This window comes from Cygnus olor, chromosome 3 (genome assembly GCF_009769625.2).
Source record: "Cygnus olor isolate bCygOlo1 chromosome 3, bCygOlo1.pri.v2, whole genome shotgun sequence".
In the NCBI taxonomy this organism is placed as follows: domain Eukaryota; kingdom Metazoa; phylum Chordata; class Aves; order Anseriformes; family Anatidae; genus Cygnus; species Cygnus olor.
In genome coordinates this window covers 37,826,046-37,839,887 of record NC_049171.1, presented here as the reverse complement: position 1 = coordinate 37,839,887, position 13,842 = coordinate 37,826,046, and the positions used below count along the sequence as shown (strand labels likewise).

Below are 13,842 nucleotides of genomic sequence, written 5' to 3'. Positions count from 1 at the left end.
ATTTAGGTTTTATACACACCAGTTCCCCCAGTAAATGCAAATTTTGACAAAATTAGACATGTCATATGTTGAAAATGCTCATGGCAAACAATCATTTTGCATTCCTGCAAATAAAATTGTTTTATACTGTAAGCTGGAGGCGAGTGTAACTTATTTTTGTAATAAAGTTTTTATTTTTTTTATGTGTCATTAATATAAATGTGTGTTAGTACAGAGATCTTCTGGTTTAAAAACTTAGAATCGCACACATTTCAGTATGTTTACTTGTATTTACATAATTTTTAGAATAGTGGTTGCCAATAGCCTGTATGTTTCACATTAATTGATTTTTTTGTTATCTTAATAAACCATTTTAGTATGTTGTATGTCAATTACTGGGATAGCTGGGACATGAAGTGTAATTTAAAATTGTCAAGTATTCATTGGAATATGTAAATGTGCCTTGCCAGTTTTGAACTTTAAGACAAAGTAAGTGAATGATGGTGAAATGAGTAGTCAATGCATAAGAGACTTGCTACCACAGTTTCATATACTGCCCTTGCTAAAAAAAAAAAGTAACTTTTTCCTCAGATTTGAGCATAAAAGTATGCAGTTGCATTAGCTTCTGAATTTTCAAATCTAGTGATAGAATATTAGGCTTATGGAAAGTGGGTTTGCTAATTGTAGCCTTAAGTATAATTTTGAATTTCAATGTAATCCTTGGTGCTGGCATTCCCAGTGCCAAGGAGTTTAAATGCTCCCTTCAAAGAGGTTGCCATGCCTACTGGCACTTTTACTGTCATATGGTTTTATAAGGAACACTGTCAAGGTGTGGAAAGCAATTCTGAACTTGCTAGAAAATGAAAACACTGGGGGCTGTAGGAGAGGGGAAGTCCTCAGATTTCTTAATCTTGAAATCTCTCCATTGCTGGAAAACTTTAAACACTTGTGGGATCACAAGTGCTAGTGACCAGTTCTTAGTCTGGAAATGTGTTTGGGGTGGGGGGGTAATATATTTATGGAATTCTAACAGTTGATGGAAGTGCATAAAAACATTGCTATTAAGGCACTACATGTGTTGAAATTGAGGATGATACCCTTAATTTCAGCTCTGATAAAAGCACGGGGAACTATTGCAAAAATGTCAAAATTGACAGGAAAGTGTTTGTTTTCAGTGGAATGCAAGCAATGGTGAGTGAGTAAAATATCAAGATCTTGACAGTGTTCCCTCTAATTATGAACTCAAGCCATTATAACTTTTAAAATTAAATATGATTTGCACTGTTCTGATATTGGTGCAGTTTTTTAGCAAAATGATCAGAAAACTAAATTGCATGTGGTGATTAATATTGTGGAAAACTAAAATCAAATAATGTTGTTTTCAAAGCTTTAAATTTGGTTGTGTAAAGAAAAACCCTTCATTATTAAGTGTGGAAAGACTGGTGAGAATGGGCAAGTGCATTATCTACAGCATCGGTTCAGTTGCGCTGGGTGTTGGTAAACTTGAAATGTTCTCCAGTAACACATCTCTTGCAAGGTGCTTCAGTGACAAATGGGCACCTAACACGCGGTTCTTTTTGGCATGTTGAAGGCAAGTTTTGACCTACTGGATATGACCTATATCTGGATTATGCTGCCTCTGATTATCCTCATAGGAGGCCTTCGACACTGAAACACCTGCGAAGGTTTGAGCGTAGCTAGCAAGAATTCCACATTGGTTTGTAATGCTTTCCTAAATTTGAAGCCTAATTGAGTTTAGTAAGAAATTAGAAACTGCTGCTTAACACTTCTGGTTTATAAACACTCCGATACACTTCTTGAATTATACTTCTGTTTTAACATTTGTTTGTTTGAAGGGGTTTCATACAGGTCGTACCACTGTACTTTTTTTTGCAGAGGAAAAGTGTTAGAACGTAAAACTTAGGTTTGTTTTTAGTGTTTGGAGAAAGGCTGTTAATACAGATACTAAGACCAGCTTCTGAAATTCTGCACAGTACAACTCATACCTAAACACTGTCTTAAAATCTAAAATAAGGAATACAAATTCTTTTGTTGGCAGGGTTGCGGGGTATGACAGTCTAAAATAAGCTTAGCCTCCTCTGAAGGTAGGATTCCCAACTTCACGTTTTGTTCTAAAAATGTTTTATGTGGCTGCAACTTACTTTCCTTTGTGTCTTTGATAATTCTTCAGAGGCATCACACTTTTTGTTCAGCCTGGCAGTTTTGTCTTGTTGGTGCTTCTCTGTCAGTGGCAACAGGTACAAAACCACTTATAAAATTTTCTGAAAAATGTGTGCTCAAATTAATACATTCCACAAAATTACTACTGCTTGCTCCTTGCATTAGTGAAAGCTCAGTGGAAAATATTAGCTGTTTAAAATGGAGTGGCAAGGTTTGGAAGTAGGTAATAAAGCAGTAAATTTTGCAATGTAGTGCTTGGAGAATTGAAATCAGCAAAGCTGGAGTTTGTTTGTAGCTTGAAGCTTATGAATCCAAATTTCATGACTGGCTCTGATGGACTTAGTGTGTCTTCATGGAGTGTCTTGCTGAATTAACTCCTAATGCTAGTGCATGATATCCCCAGGCTGGGACTAGCTGGTTGTGTTAGTTGGGCAGAGGAAACGCCAGACTGTACTTCCTGCACTTGCTTAGTCAGATTAAAGTAAGTAAATATGTTGTAACAGGAAGAAGAAGCCTAGCTGAAGATACTTGGACACTTGATACAGGTGTTGGTGGAAGAAGGAATAAATTATTAGGTGTTACTTTATGGCAATTAGTGCAAACAAACAAAGCTTCCTAGAAAGCGATATTAAGCTTTTTTTTCTGGGAAACTGACTTTCACACAGTCATCTGATTGATTGATCAACACTTTCAAGTATTTAGTTTCACGTGTGTTATAAAATCCATAGGATGGAAGTGTAACTTTTGTGGTCCTGTTTTGTCTTGATGGTTACAATAGATAAATACGCTGAAAAGTAAATCTAGGGCTAGCTTGTAAGCTTACTTGGAATTTGGAGAGAGGGGTGATCGTCTCACGTAATGTCTCTTTCTCGCCAAGATATAACTGGTTAGATTTTTTTTCTGCAGACTTAATCTGAAATGGCCGGTTCTCGAGTGGACGTTGCATAGCTGAGGCTATCTGAGAGCATTGGGTTAAATTTGTTTAAGGCTATCTTCGTGAGATCTTCTTTAGACTGTCAGGCTTACAGGTACATGGTAAAAGCTTAAAGCATCTGTGACAATGTGGAAATAACAGTCATGGGAGGTAGGGAGGTAAATACAGTTTTAAATTTTAAGTTTGAAGAATTAAATTGTTCTCTCACAAGATATATTCTATTTCCAAGTGTTGCTTTATACCTGAATGTTCATTATACTATCTGCTCCAAAGTCAGCACTTATCTTCTGACAGTCATTTAGGTAAAACAGCCATGTCAGAGATCTGGGTTCCTTCTCGTCTGAGACCGATCCAATTGTCTTGATGAATGGGAATAGTTCATGATCTCTGTTTGTACAGTTGGTATGGCAAAGAAGACCTTCTGCAAAAGTGGCCAAAACAAGCAAAATGAAAAAACATGGAATCTTACTCCTTAGTTTCCTTGCACCAAGGAAGTTACAAGCGCATTCATAGTACTGCTACACACCCAATAGAGTAGCCTAAGCTGTTCGACTGCAGAGATGATAATGGTAAGTAAAAATAGACATTCCAGTACTTAAATGACTTTCGGGACCTAAAATCCAGCTTCAGTACTCTAATTGACTCCTTATCTGCAGGGATTAGAAAGGTTTTATGGTTTTTAACTTAAACTTTTGAGTGTTTACTTCAATGCTAAGTGAACATTGAGTGCAATCTCATACTGTTAATACTTTCAAGCTAAGAATCTCTAGAAGGCTTCATATATATCCAGTAGATATTGTTAAACTGATGAGTTAGCAGTCATAGTTTCAAAGGAATTACCCATGAACACGTCATAGAAGAGCCAGGAACGTCAGGTACTGAGTTACTGGTTCCAAGGGTAGCATTTCCAGTATTGTTCTGCTATCTAAAGTAACATTCTTTGAGGTTTCTTTTCTTCAGGGGAATGAAAAATGCACCTGTGACGAGCGTTGGTTATTTAAAAACTTTCATTAAACATAGCTAATTTGGGATAAAAAAAAAAAAGATTCTTCTGTGAGAATTGAACAAAGGAACTGAACTACATAGATACCAGTATATTAGTGCTTTTTCTAAGTGCTATTTCAGTATACTTAAGAATGGAGCTCTCTTATAAAATGCTAGTGAGAGCTAGTCCAAATAAAGAAGAATTCTATCATTCTCATAATGCAAATATATCAGAAGCTGAAGGTGATTTTAATACTATGGCATTTAAGCTGACAAAAACATACCTGATCTCTGAATGTGGAAAAACTGAAGTGGCTACCGAAGCACTGTTCCTATTTTAGGTTATGGCCAAAGGGTTCCATTACACAGTGCAATGAAACCTTTTTTTCTAGTTCAAACCTGTTTTTGATCCACCATTTTCAACAAAATTTCAAAATTTTATGCACTTAAATTTATGCTTTGGGGGAAGACAAAACCTCCAGTAACAGTCGTTGGGGTATATGTGAGTAGTTTCACCAGAAGCACGTAAGTAAAGTTGACTTAAACTAGCCTAGTGAAACTGCTCTTAATACATATTAACGTACTTCTGTAAAAGTGTAGGCAATTTACCCTTGCTTTTGAATTAATAGCTACTCTGAGAAAACTACAGCAAGGTACATTTTTTAAAATTGTCAAAATCTAAATGAAGTATGCTGCAGCTTTTGTGGTATCAGAAGGATTAAAGGGAAAAAACTGTCATAACTTGTCTCACTGAAGGTACTGTAAACTTTAGGTGGATTTAAGCTTTACCAGTGAGAATGGTGGAAGCTGGCTCTGGCTTCATAATGCTAACAGAGAACCTCTTAGAAAGTTTTTTTGTTTTTTTTTTTTTAAAAACAAACAAACTCATAATGGTTTAGATCCATTGAGTTTGATCCCCAAGTTAAATTTAGGAAGAACATGGAAGGTCTTAAATCCATTGGATTTAAAGCAGCTGTTCTGTTTGTGGAGTTTGCAACTTGGTTTTACTTATCGTTGTGATCTTATGATAGGAATGGTGTAATAAATGGTACTTCTTTTTAATGGCATGCTAATCTGATAAATATTGTGTTTGGTTTACTGATCTTCCGAGCCATTTAGGTTGCCATGTTTCTATGTTAAAAAAAAAAAAACCAACTTAATATTTCTATGGTGTTAGCTGATCAGTAAGTTTCAGGCCTAATAGCTGCTGCTTTCTGACGTACTCAGTCTTTTCTTAGGTTAACTGTTGAAAGTAGTACAGATATCTGATGGGAAGTATGGAGGCTTGTTTTTTGTAATGCCAGTGGGTAAACTGTTAGCTTGTTGCTCTCGGTGTAACGTTTCTAGGAGTAGTGCTTTCACCCAGTGATAAAATGAGAGAAGTACACAGATGAACTGTGAAAAAGCATTGCTGGTTAAGCATTTCAAAAGTGAAGCCTCCCGGTTTGTAACTGCACTCAGGGGTGCATTAAGGTGTACCTACCACACAGGTATAAATTGCACGGAAGTAAATTGGGTAGCAGTCACAGCTCAGCAAGGTTGGCACAAATTGCCTTCATTGATGATAGCTTATGTTAAAGTGGCTGATTTGGTACTGAATTATGTTGAAGTACTTGTGTAGTTTTGTTGTGCAGCCAGTAAAGAACAGCTGGGTTGGTAACTCCAGTGCAGCAGCAGGTAGATGATCATCCACTTGTAGTCTTGGAGAAACAATAGATAGCTGTGATGCATAGTGTGTTTTAAGCATCTTTTAAATTTTTGTGTCCCTTTGAAGCAGCCTTTTTTGACTTTAAAGCAATGAAGATACAAACTTGTAAGGTTCAAATTCTGAACGCAACTTAAAGATAGAAGGAAACGTTAGCGATTCTGGTGTTAAGAGCAGACGGTTGGGTGAAGTTAGAGCCCAGTAATCAAAACACATTTTAAAATTGTGTGGTAACTCTGTGAAGAAAGGACCTGTTATTAAACAGGTATTCACTTAGTCTATCTTAGAATGTCTGTATCTAGCACAAATGAAATATTGGGTAAGGAAGAAAAAAGCCAAAACCACAAAACAAAAACCTGTCTCTGAGAAGTGTGTAGGAGAGGACTTGAATATGCGTTACTTTCCAAAGGCGTGCAGGTTACTAGGTGATAGGTACTGAATTCTTGGATATGGGGTAAGTGAGATGGATGTGATAATGTTGGAACCTCTACCCATCAACCACATGAAAGAGATTAGAGATATTTTAGGTTTCACAAATAAAATGAAATCATATTAGTCTCCAGTTTAAAGAAAAAAATGTGGATTTGACTTGGACATCTTAAACAGGGAAAAATGTCCCTGTGAAAATTGAAACTTAGTCACCTGTAAATGCTTTTTTTCCTTTTTTTTTTTCCCTCCCCTTTAAGCAGTGATTGAAAGCCAGGTAGGCCCCCCTCAGAGAAATACAAAGGAGTATGTTTGTCTGGTATTTAGATGGTTGATTTCTAGGAGTGATAAAATCACTAATAATTCCCTGCTTTGGAGAGTCCTCAACAAAATACATTCTTGTCTGGCTCAAGAGAAAACTTCAGGTCATGTAACAGCTGGAGAAAGAAATCATCCATCCACGGGCACAAGAATACTGTTAAATGTGCCTTGACTACTGGCAAGTTTGTAGTCTAGGGTTAAAAACAAAATAGCCAGGTAAATAACCTGGCAAACCACGAAGTAGAAGGACTTCACTTAGTTGTGTTACAGCTTTGTGGAATCATTCTTGCTATTAATCAGTCTGTCCTTTTCCTGTGAAAGGTAGGTATACTCTAAACCAGGCATCATCTAGCAGCCACAGCAAGATGTGAAGGGAAGGTCAGGTGATGGATCTTGTCCAGGTGCAAACATCAGGTTGAGAGCAGACGCAGGGCCTTGGACTTCATGTGAAAAGGTAAGGAGATTCTGTCTGGGCTAGTGTAATGTCAGGGCCTCTTGTCTCGGTAGAAGTTTGGGAAGAATGGCAGGAAGGTGGTAGGAACGCGTCCAAGAGAACCAGGGAATATTCTGTCTGAAAGTATTCCTGTAACAAAGGAGGTTTTGAATACAGCAAAACAGAAAACCAGCAGAGAAAAACTCTTGCTATGCCTCAATTACGCTACTATTTCAAATGCCCTGTTTTGAGAGGTGAGCGATAGTCCTGTGGCTGGTAATCGTAAACCTGCTGTTTTGAAGTGATGGGCTAATAGCCTCAAGCACCAGCGAGCAAGAGACCCTACTGAATATCTGATGTACCTGTGCCAATGACTGACTTGTTTTTTGGTATAGGTGAGTTCTTCAATTTCTTTTTACTGGTATTAAAATTAAATTAATACCTTTAGTAATACTTTAAAGTGTAGTTAAAAGTAGGGTAATAAGAAAAACTTTTTAATAGGGCCTGACAAGACCTCCATATTGAGTGATGCTTAGGGAAGGAATGTCGTGTTCATAGTGAAGCCTCATGTACCATCTTGATTTGAATGTCTTTTAATCCAGGGGACGAAGTGAGTGAATAGGTGTTCTGCTTGTGAAGCTGCGGCAAATCAAAGCCAACTCGGCAGCCCCTTTAGAGATATTCAAATTGAGGATGGGCCAAACGGGCTCCCAGGTACACCACCAGGTTTTTGCATGGGGTTGTGCTTTTTTTTTCTGGATAAGTATCCAATACAAGCCCAGCATCCCGAGGGAGAGAAATGGCTGGTAATTTCTCAGGACTCAGTCAGGACTTTGTTAAAGACTTGGTGGTGCAGGTAGATGAGCTGGGTATTTTTTACAGTGGAGGTGGTCTTCATGCTCAGAAATGAAGGTACATACAGGGATCGATACGTGCTTGAAAGCAGGAGCTCAAGAGATGATAAGGATGTTACCAATATAGAGGTTGCTAAACTTTGAAGATGTTCAAGTCATGATAGAGCTTACATCTTTTGATACCAGAAAATACACTTTCTTAATGAACAAAAGGGATTTTATTCTAAGCCTGTCAGATGCAAAACCTTGCATCAGGTAAAAAGGCAGGGGGAGGCTGGAAAAGGAGTAGGGCTAAGGCAGAATATATTTGACCGATTTTTGGTTTGCTAGGATGGTCTCTCCTTACTAAGAAAAGCAGGTCAAGAATAGATAAGACTTTGTGCTCATGAACAAGGTACAGAAGTGGGCAGCTTGCAATAGGGGAAAGCTGTCATTTTCTCTGCAGGTGAGCAGCATCTTTGAAGACTCAGTGGGAGATAGGAACATTCCTGACTGTAGAAGTAATGGGAATTGAAGCGTCCAGTGGAGACCGGTGCGCATGTTCTAAGTTCTTGGTGAAACTCAGGTGAGCAGCTTTGAACTAAGAAACCTTGGGCTATGTTCAGCAATTCCGTGTCCCCTCACAGCCAGAACTGCTCCTCCATATAATCCATGACCTTGTTCCTTTCTTTGTTCTGGCTTTTAACTGTTGCCTGTGGGCTTCAGGGAAGGAGAGGAGAGAGCCGTTATGACTTTTCAAGACCTAACGAACAGGTAAAGGGAAAAAAAAGGAGAAGGAAGCAGAGCTGTGCATTGGTTCCTACCATTGTGGTCCAGGAGAATCTCCAGATAGACTTGTCAGAGTTGAGACCGACTGGTATTCCAAGTTTCCTGAACATAGCATATCCCCAAAATAACACTGGATGCAGACAGTACACCACAGTGTGATGATAGGTTAGAACTCAGTCTACAATTTGCTGTGTCCAAAGTGGATGATAATGTTCAGTGGAGAACTTACTGCTATTCCTAAACAAACGATGCTTTCGAGGGTCTTATACAGGCCCCTAGGAAATCTATATGGTATTAAAGCATCCTTTCTCTGTTTTCTTATGAAGCAAAATCTACTTTTTTTGAGGGGGAAAAAAAAATGTTCCTTCCCTCTTGTATCTGAAGTGCACTGAACCCAACTTCAGGTTTACCTGATGCCACCCAGGTCCACGTGCAGTGTTGAGAGCTATCTTACATGCATCTGTTGAAATTCCAAATCTCGATCATTGTAATTCCTGGTGAGGGTGCAGAAACTGGACGTACAGAGAATACTCTGAAGTCCGGAGATAAGACTGGAAGACATGCAGCTTCTTGAGGAGAAGAGAACATCATTCCTTGCAGTTTGATACGAAAGATGGTAAGCTGATTTTCATATTAAGAAGCCCATTTATTAGTATATATTTACAAATATTTATGTATCTGTGAAAGGGGGAGCCTCATGCCTACCTAGCATTTAAAACATTTTTATACTTCAGTAGAAAAATACAGATAAACCAGGTGGATGATGTAGTAGTAAATCATTTAGTCACATACCAGAAACTGAGAAAGTTGCAGATTTATACTGAATGTTGTTCCCTCATACAATCTCAGTTCCTAATAGCTCCAATGCCTTTCCCAGCTAGAATACTAGTTGCTTTGCTTTTTATTTTGTTTTATTTAAGTAAGACTTTAATTAGTGCAGAACTTTGATGCTTAACTAGTAAATAGATCAGGCTCAGATCTAGATGAAATGTTCAGTTGGTCTGAATTCATTTATCCAGAGGAAATTTGTCTATCCTATGAACTTCAGAGAAACTATTCTACAACTCGTTCAGGTAGTCACATAAATTCCACTATAGAAAACCTACTGATAGTACAGATAGCTCTTCCAAAATAGTCTTCATTTCTTGATTTTACAATTTGTCCTGAAAATACAGTTCAGAGTCCTCTTGTCTGTCTAAGCATGCATGCTCCCTTCCCAAAGGACTATTTAGGGAAAACCACTGTGCAGGTGGCAAGTGTGCACCAGGAACCGCATTGCAGAATATCGGGGAGGAGTCGCAAGCAACTGTTCTTCACTGTTCTGAAAGAGAGACTCTGAGTTTCTATTCTACTAAGGTATGTCTGCTAATAGGCCCCTGGAGGGATCATCTGCTTCCACAGAAGCACCGGTGATACCAGGGCTAGAAGTGAAGTGGTACATAGCAATACACCATAGTACCACTTTTCTATTAAATGAGACAGCATTTTGGGGGAAGAATAGTTTGGCGTACCTTCAGGAACGTGAGTAGCAGCTGTCTGGTAAAGGTAACGTTGATCAGTTCTGAACTGTAAAGAAGCCTGGCCTTGCAGAGCTCACTACTGAATCCTAAAATTATCTAATTAAAATCATATTCCTCTTATAGTGGAGCTTTACCACAGGGCTGTGTGCTCAAGTTATACCGCAAAACGTCATACTAGCAAGCTGCCCATATGCTGCAAGAAGTTCCTTCAAAAATCCTCAGAACTCATCCTCACATATGAAGAGGAATAACACTCTATTCTGTGTCTCTTTCTCTGGAGATATTCAAGGCCTGTCTGGAAGCCTACCTGGGCAGCCTGCTCTAAGGAACCTGCTTTGGCAGGGGGGTTGGACCCGATGATCTCTGGAGGTCCCTTCCAACCCCTACAATTCTGTGAGATTCTGTTCATGCTCTCACAGTATCATCCTGTGCATCAGTCTGCTAGCATAGAATTATTTTGCTTTTGTCATGTATCCCATATTCTTTCAGGGAAACTTAACGTATATGTACCATTGTTTTTTTTCTGAAAACATTTTTTTTTGCTGTGCATAGAATCATAGATTTATGATTCATCATACATAATGATGATTCTACATCATTTAAATGAAAATGTCCAGTTCATTGTATACACGCTCAGCCAACAAATGATAAATAAAACAACCTTAGTTATACAGCTCATTCTGTAACAATTTCTGTAACGTGGTGGTTGAAAGACTTAACTGAAGCACAAATAACTTTCTGAGGGTGATAATTGATGTTGTTTAGCTCTTAACCTATACCACTTTTAAATACTTCTTGTTCTCGGAGAAACTGGTTGCTCAAACTAAAAATATCTCTGTGGAATTCTGACCTGACAAAAACACTCAAGGCATTTACTGCTGTACCTACAGAAGCTAAAGCAGTGGAATTCAGGATACCAGCTTGCCTGTCACCATTTAAAAAGGAAAAAAACTAATTTCTGCATGTGAGTTTACATGATCAGTATCAGGAGGTGCAACAGATGTTAGTATCATTAGAAAGCTTTTTCTGATACAAGCTGGCTTGCAACAGCAACCTTCAGTTATAATCAGGCTTTTTTTTTTCTTTTGGGAAGTTCTGAGTGTTGACCAGAAGTTATTGATTATGTGAAGACTTGAAGTTGGGGGAATTTTTTTCACTGTTCTGCTCCTAAGGTGGAAATTGTGCCCAAAAGAGGAAAGAGGATCATAAATCTTTGTAAAAGGCAGACTGTTCAGGTGGTCAAAGTCATTTGATGCAATGATAAGCAGAGTAAGGAATGAGTTTTCACCATCTCTTTATAAAATAGTCAGTGAAAGTTCTTTGAGATTGAGGATACATATGAATATTCAAGGAGAATAAAGTGGTGGAACTCCTTGCAGTTCAAAAAACAACTTGAAACTTAGGGGAAAAAATTTCCTTCTCCAGGATATCCCCAAGATGCAAATAAGAGTCAAAGAATGTTCTGGGAAAGTATTATATTCCTGCTGTGCTTTTAGAACTCTTTCTTCTAGGTATCCCCTGCTGGCTGTCGTCACAAACAGGATGTTCACCTGGCTGAAGAGCTGCTGACCTAACACAGCTGTTCTGTGTATCCATCAAGTGTCTGTGGTGGAAAAACTTGTACTACCTTTGAATCCTCCAGGTCTCATCACAGTTATGAAAGGCACAGGTGCTGCACCACTTTGCAGCTTTTACCAGAAACACATCTTACAAGTATTTGGCGCTTTCTAATTCAGCTGAATCAAGGGAAACTGGCTCACGTTCCTCCTCAAACTCCCTACTTGAGAATTTCCCCCACTAACCACAAAGTTGTCTGGAAACTCCCTCAGGACCTGACATAGCTATTTTCACAAAGTGTGTATCCAGGGCAAGGTTTTTTTTATGCCCACTGTAAACATCTTAATTTTCATTTAGACTGAGCTCTTAAGCTGTGCTGTGGCGTTCACTTAACTATTTGCATTAGTACAGCTCCTTATTTCTTTCACAAACTTTTTCTTACATTTTCTTACAAATTCTCAAATCCAGCCACCACAAAAATCTTCCTCCTTGATCAGCCCAGGTTTATGGAAGGAATTTATGGCTTCAGATAAGTAACTTTCCAAGTCTTCCCCACACATACCAACCAACTCAGCTATCTCAATACTAAGTTAAATTGCACATCCAAAGAGCCTCTCTCTTGCTCTGGTGGAGGAAAAAAAATTACAAAAATTCTGTAGACTATAATTTTGCCAAATGTTTACCACACACCTAATATTCATATCTTTAAGCATTTCTCCAGTGTGTCCTGTATAGGTCTACTGCCTCCCTTTATGCATATTCTTTAATTTTTTTGGCCTCTGTCTTCTGCACCCACCTTGCAATTTTCCTTTCAATATCTTTCTCCCTTAGTTTGTCCTGTGACAAATGGTAATTTATGGGACATTATTTTCATCTCTAATATCTTAATGCTCTCCATTATCTAGTCTTTAAAAGAATGCATTCAGAACAGTCCTTTTCATGCAAACAATTTGGAGAAACACTCTAATGTTGCTCTGACCCTTTTCATTTTTTCTCCTTGAGACAAAACTGCCTCTATCATCTAGCCATTTATTTCTTCTTCCCAATGGTAAGTTTTCCAAAATGAACCTTGTTTGTCCTGGTGAAATTCCAATGTGGTCAGTATTTCCTCAATGTCTGTGCACCTTTGTTTTCCCAAGCATCAGTCCTGTTGCGCATAATAAACTGACCTTCTTGGACATTCACTCGAAGTAGGTTCTTTCACCTGAATTTCCTTACCAGAGCAGTGTCTGTGCCTTTTTTTCGGGCCAGTCTTTATTCTGCCTGGTACTTATCTGTGATTTCATGACCTCAGTTCTTCTAGAACACAGCTTGGTATAGGTATTTTCAGATCATTTAAATGAATTTTATACTAAAAGGAGCGATGAATTTTGGGTGGCCTGTTACAACTGATATCCCTTAGCCACCCAATTCAATTTCCTGCTGAATCTTTTTGTTTAAAACAAAACATTAAATCTCTAACATCAGCTGGCAATTCATTTTTTTTTCCTTAAGTGTGGAGACCAACGATTTTTTGAGAACTATCATCTATCTTTTTTTTTTTAAAGACGATTTTTCCTTTCATTCTGCTGTTACGCTCCTCATTCTCCTGGAGCAGCTGACCTCCCCTGTTCTTCTAAAAGACAACTTGTGTGGGATTTTACCCAGTAATCCAAAGCCTCTGTTGCTGTGTCCAGCGGGTACTTTTAACCCCAGCTTATCACTTCCCATTCACTTTGCTTTAATCTTGTAATACCGTGGATCAGTTCATGGTCCATAATGTGGTGGTCCAGGAAGCAAATGTAAGAACCTTGAACCACCACTGGCAGCACGCATTCCCATGCAACTGAGAAGTACAGGTCTGTGAGTCTCAAATACAGTAAGTCTCATTATTAGCAGACTATTAACTCGCTAACAGACTAATGAACGTTACTGCACTTGTAACAGTAAAAACAGTTTTGTTTACCTAAATGCTAATAATTATCATCCTACCCAAATCAATGAAAACCAGAAATAGTCAGCCTCTGCTTTCCCCTAAAGCTCGAGTGTTCTCTCAAAAGAGAGAGGCCAACAAGCCTGTGCTAATAAAAAATTTCACTTCGTTTTTGAATGCAGCTGAATTACCTGAGTTCATGAGCTGAAACTGGTAACTGTTGGTGTATGCCCTTTAAGTTTTAAATTGAAAAGTTGAGCCTAAGTTC

General features: G+C 38.4%; 1 protein-coding gene across 6 annotated transcripts in view; it reads left to right on the top strand.

The window, feature by feature from the left end:
• LOC121068454 (synaptotagmin binding cytoplasmic RNA interacting protein) overlaps positions 1 to 1,263 on the top strand; it is a 25,875-nt gene extending 24,612 nt beyond the window's left edge. For 5 of the 6 annotated variants that reach the window (XM_040553642.1, XM_040553643.1, XM_040553639.1 and 2 more), the window contains exon 12: positions 1 to 1,263. This exon is cut by the window's left edge. The gene's annotated coding sequence lies outside the window, so the exon portion shown is untranslated. The other variant, XM_040553635.1, reaches the window with a different exon arrangement.
• The last annotated feature ends 12,579 nt before the right edge of the window (positions 1,264 to 13,842 follow it).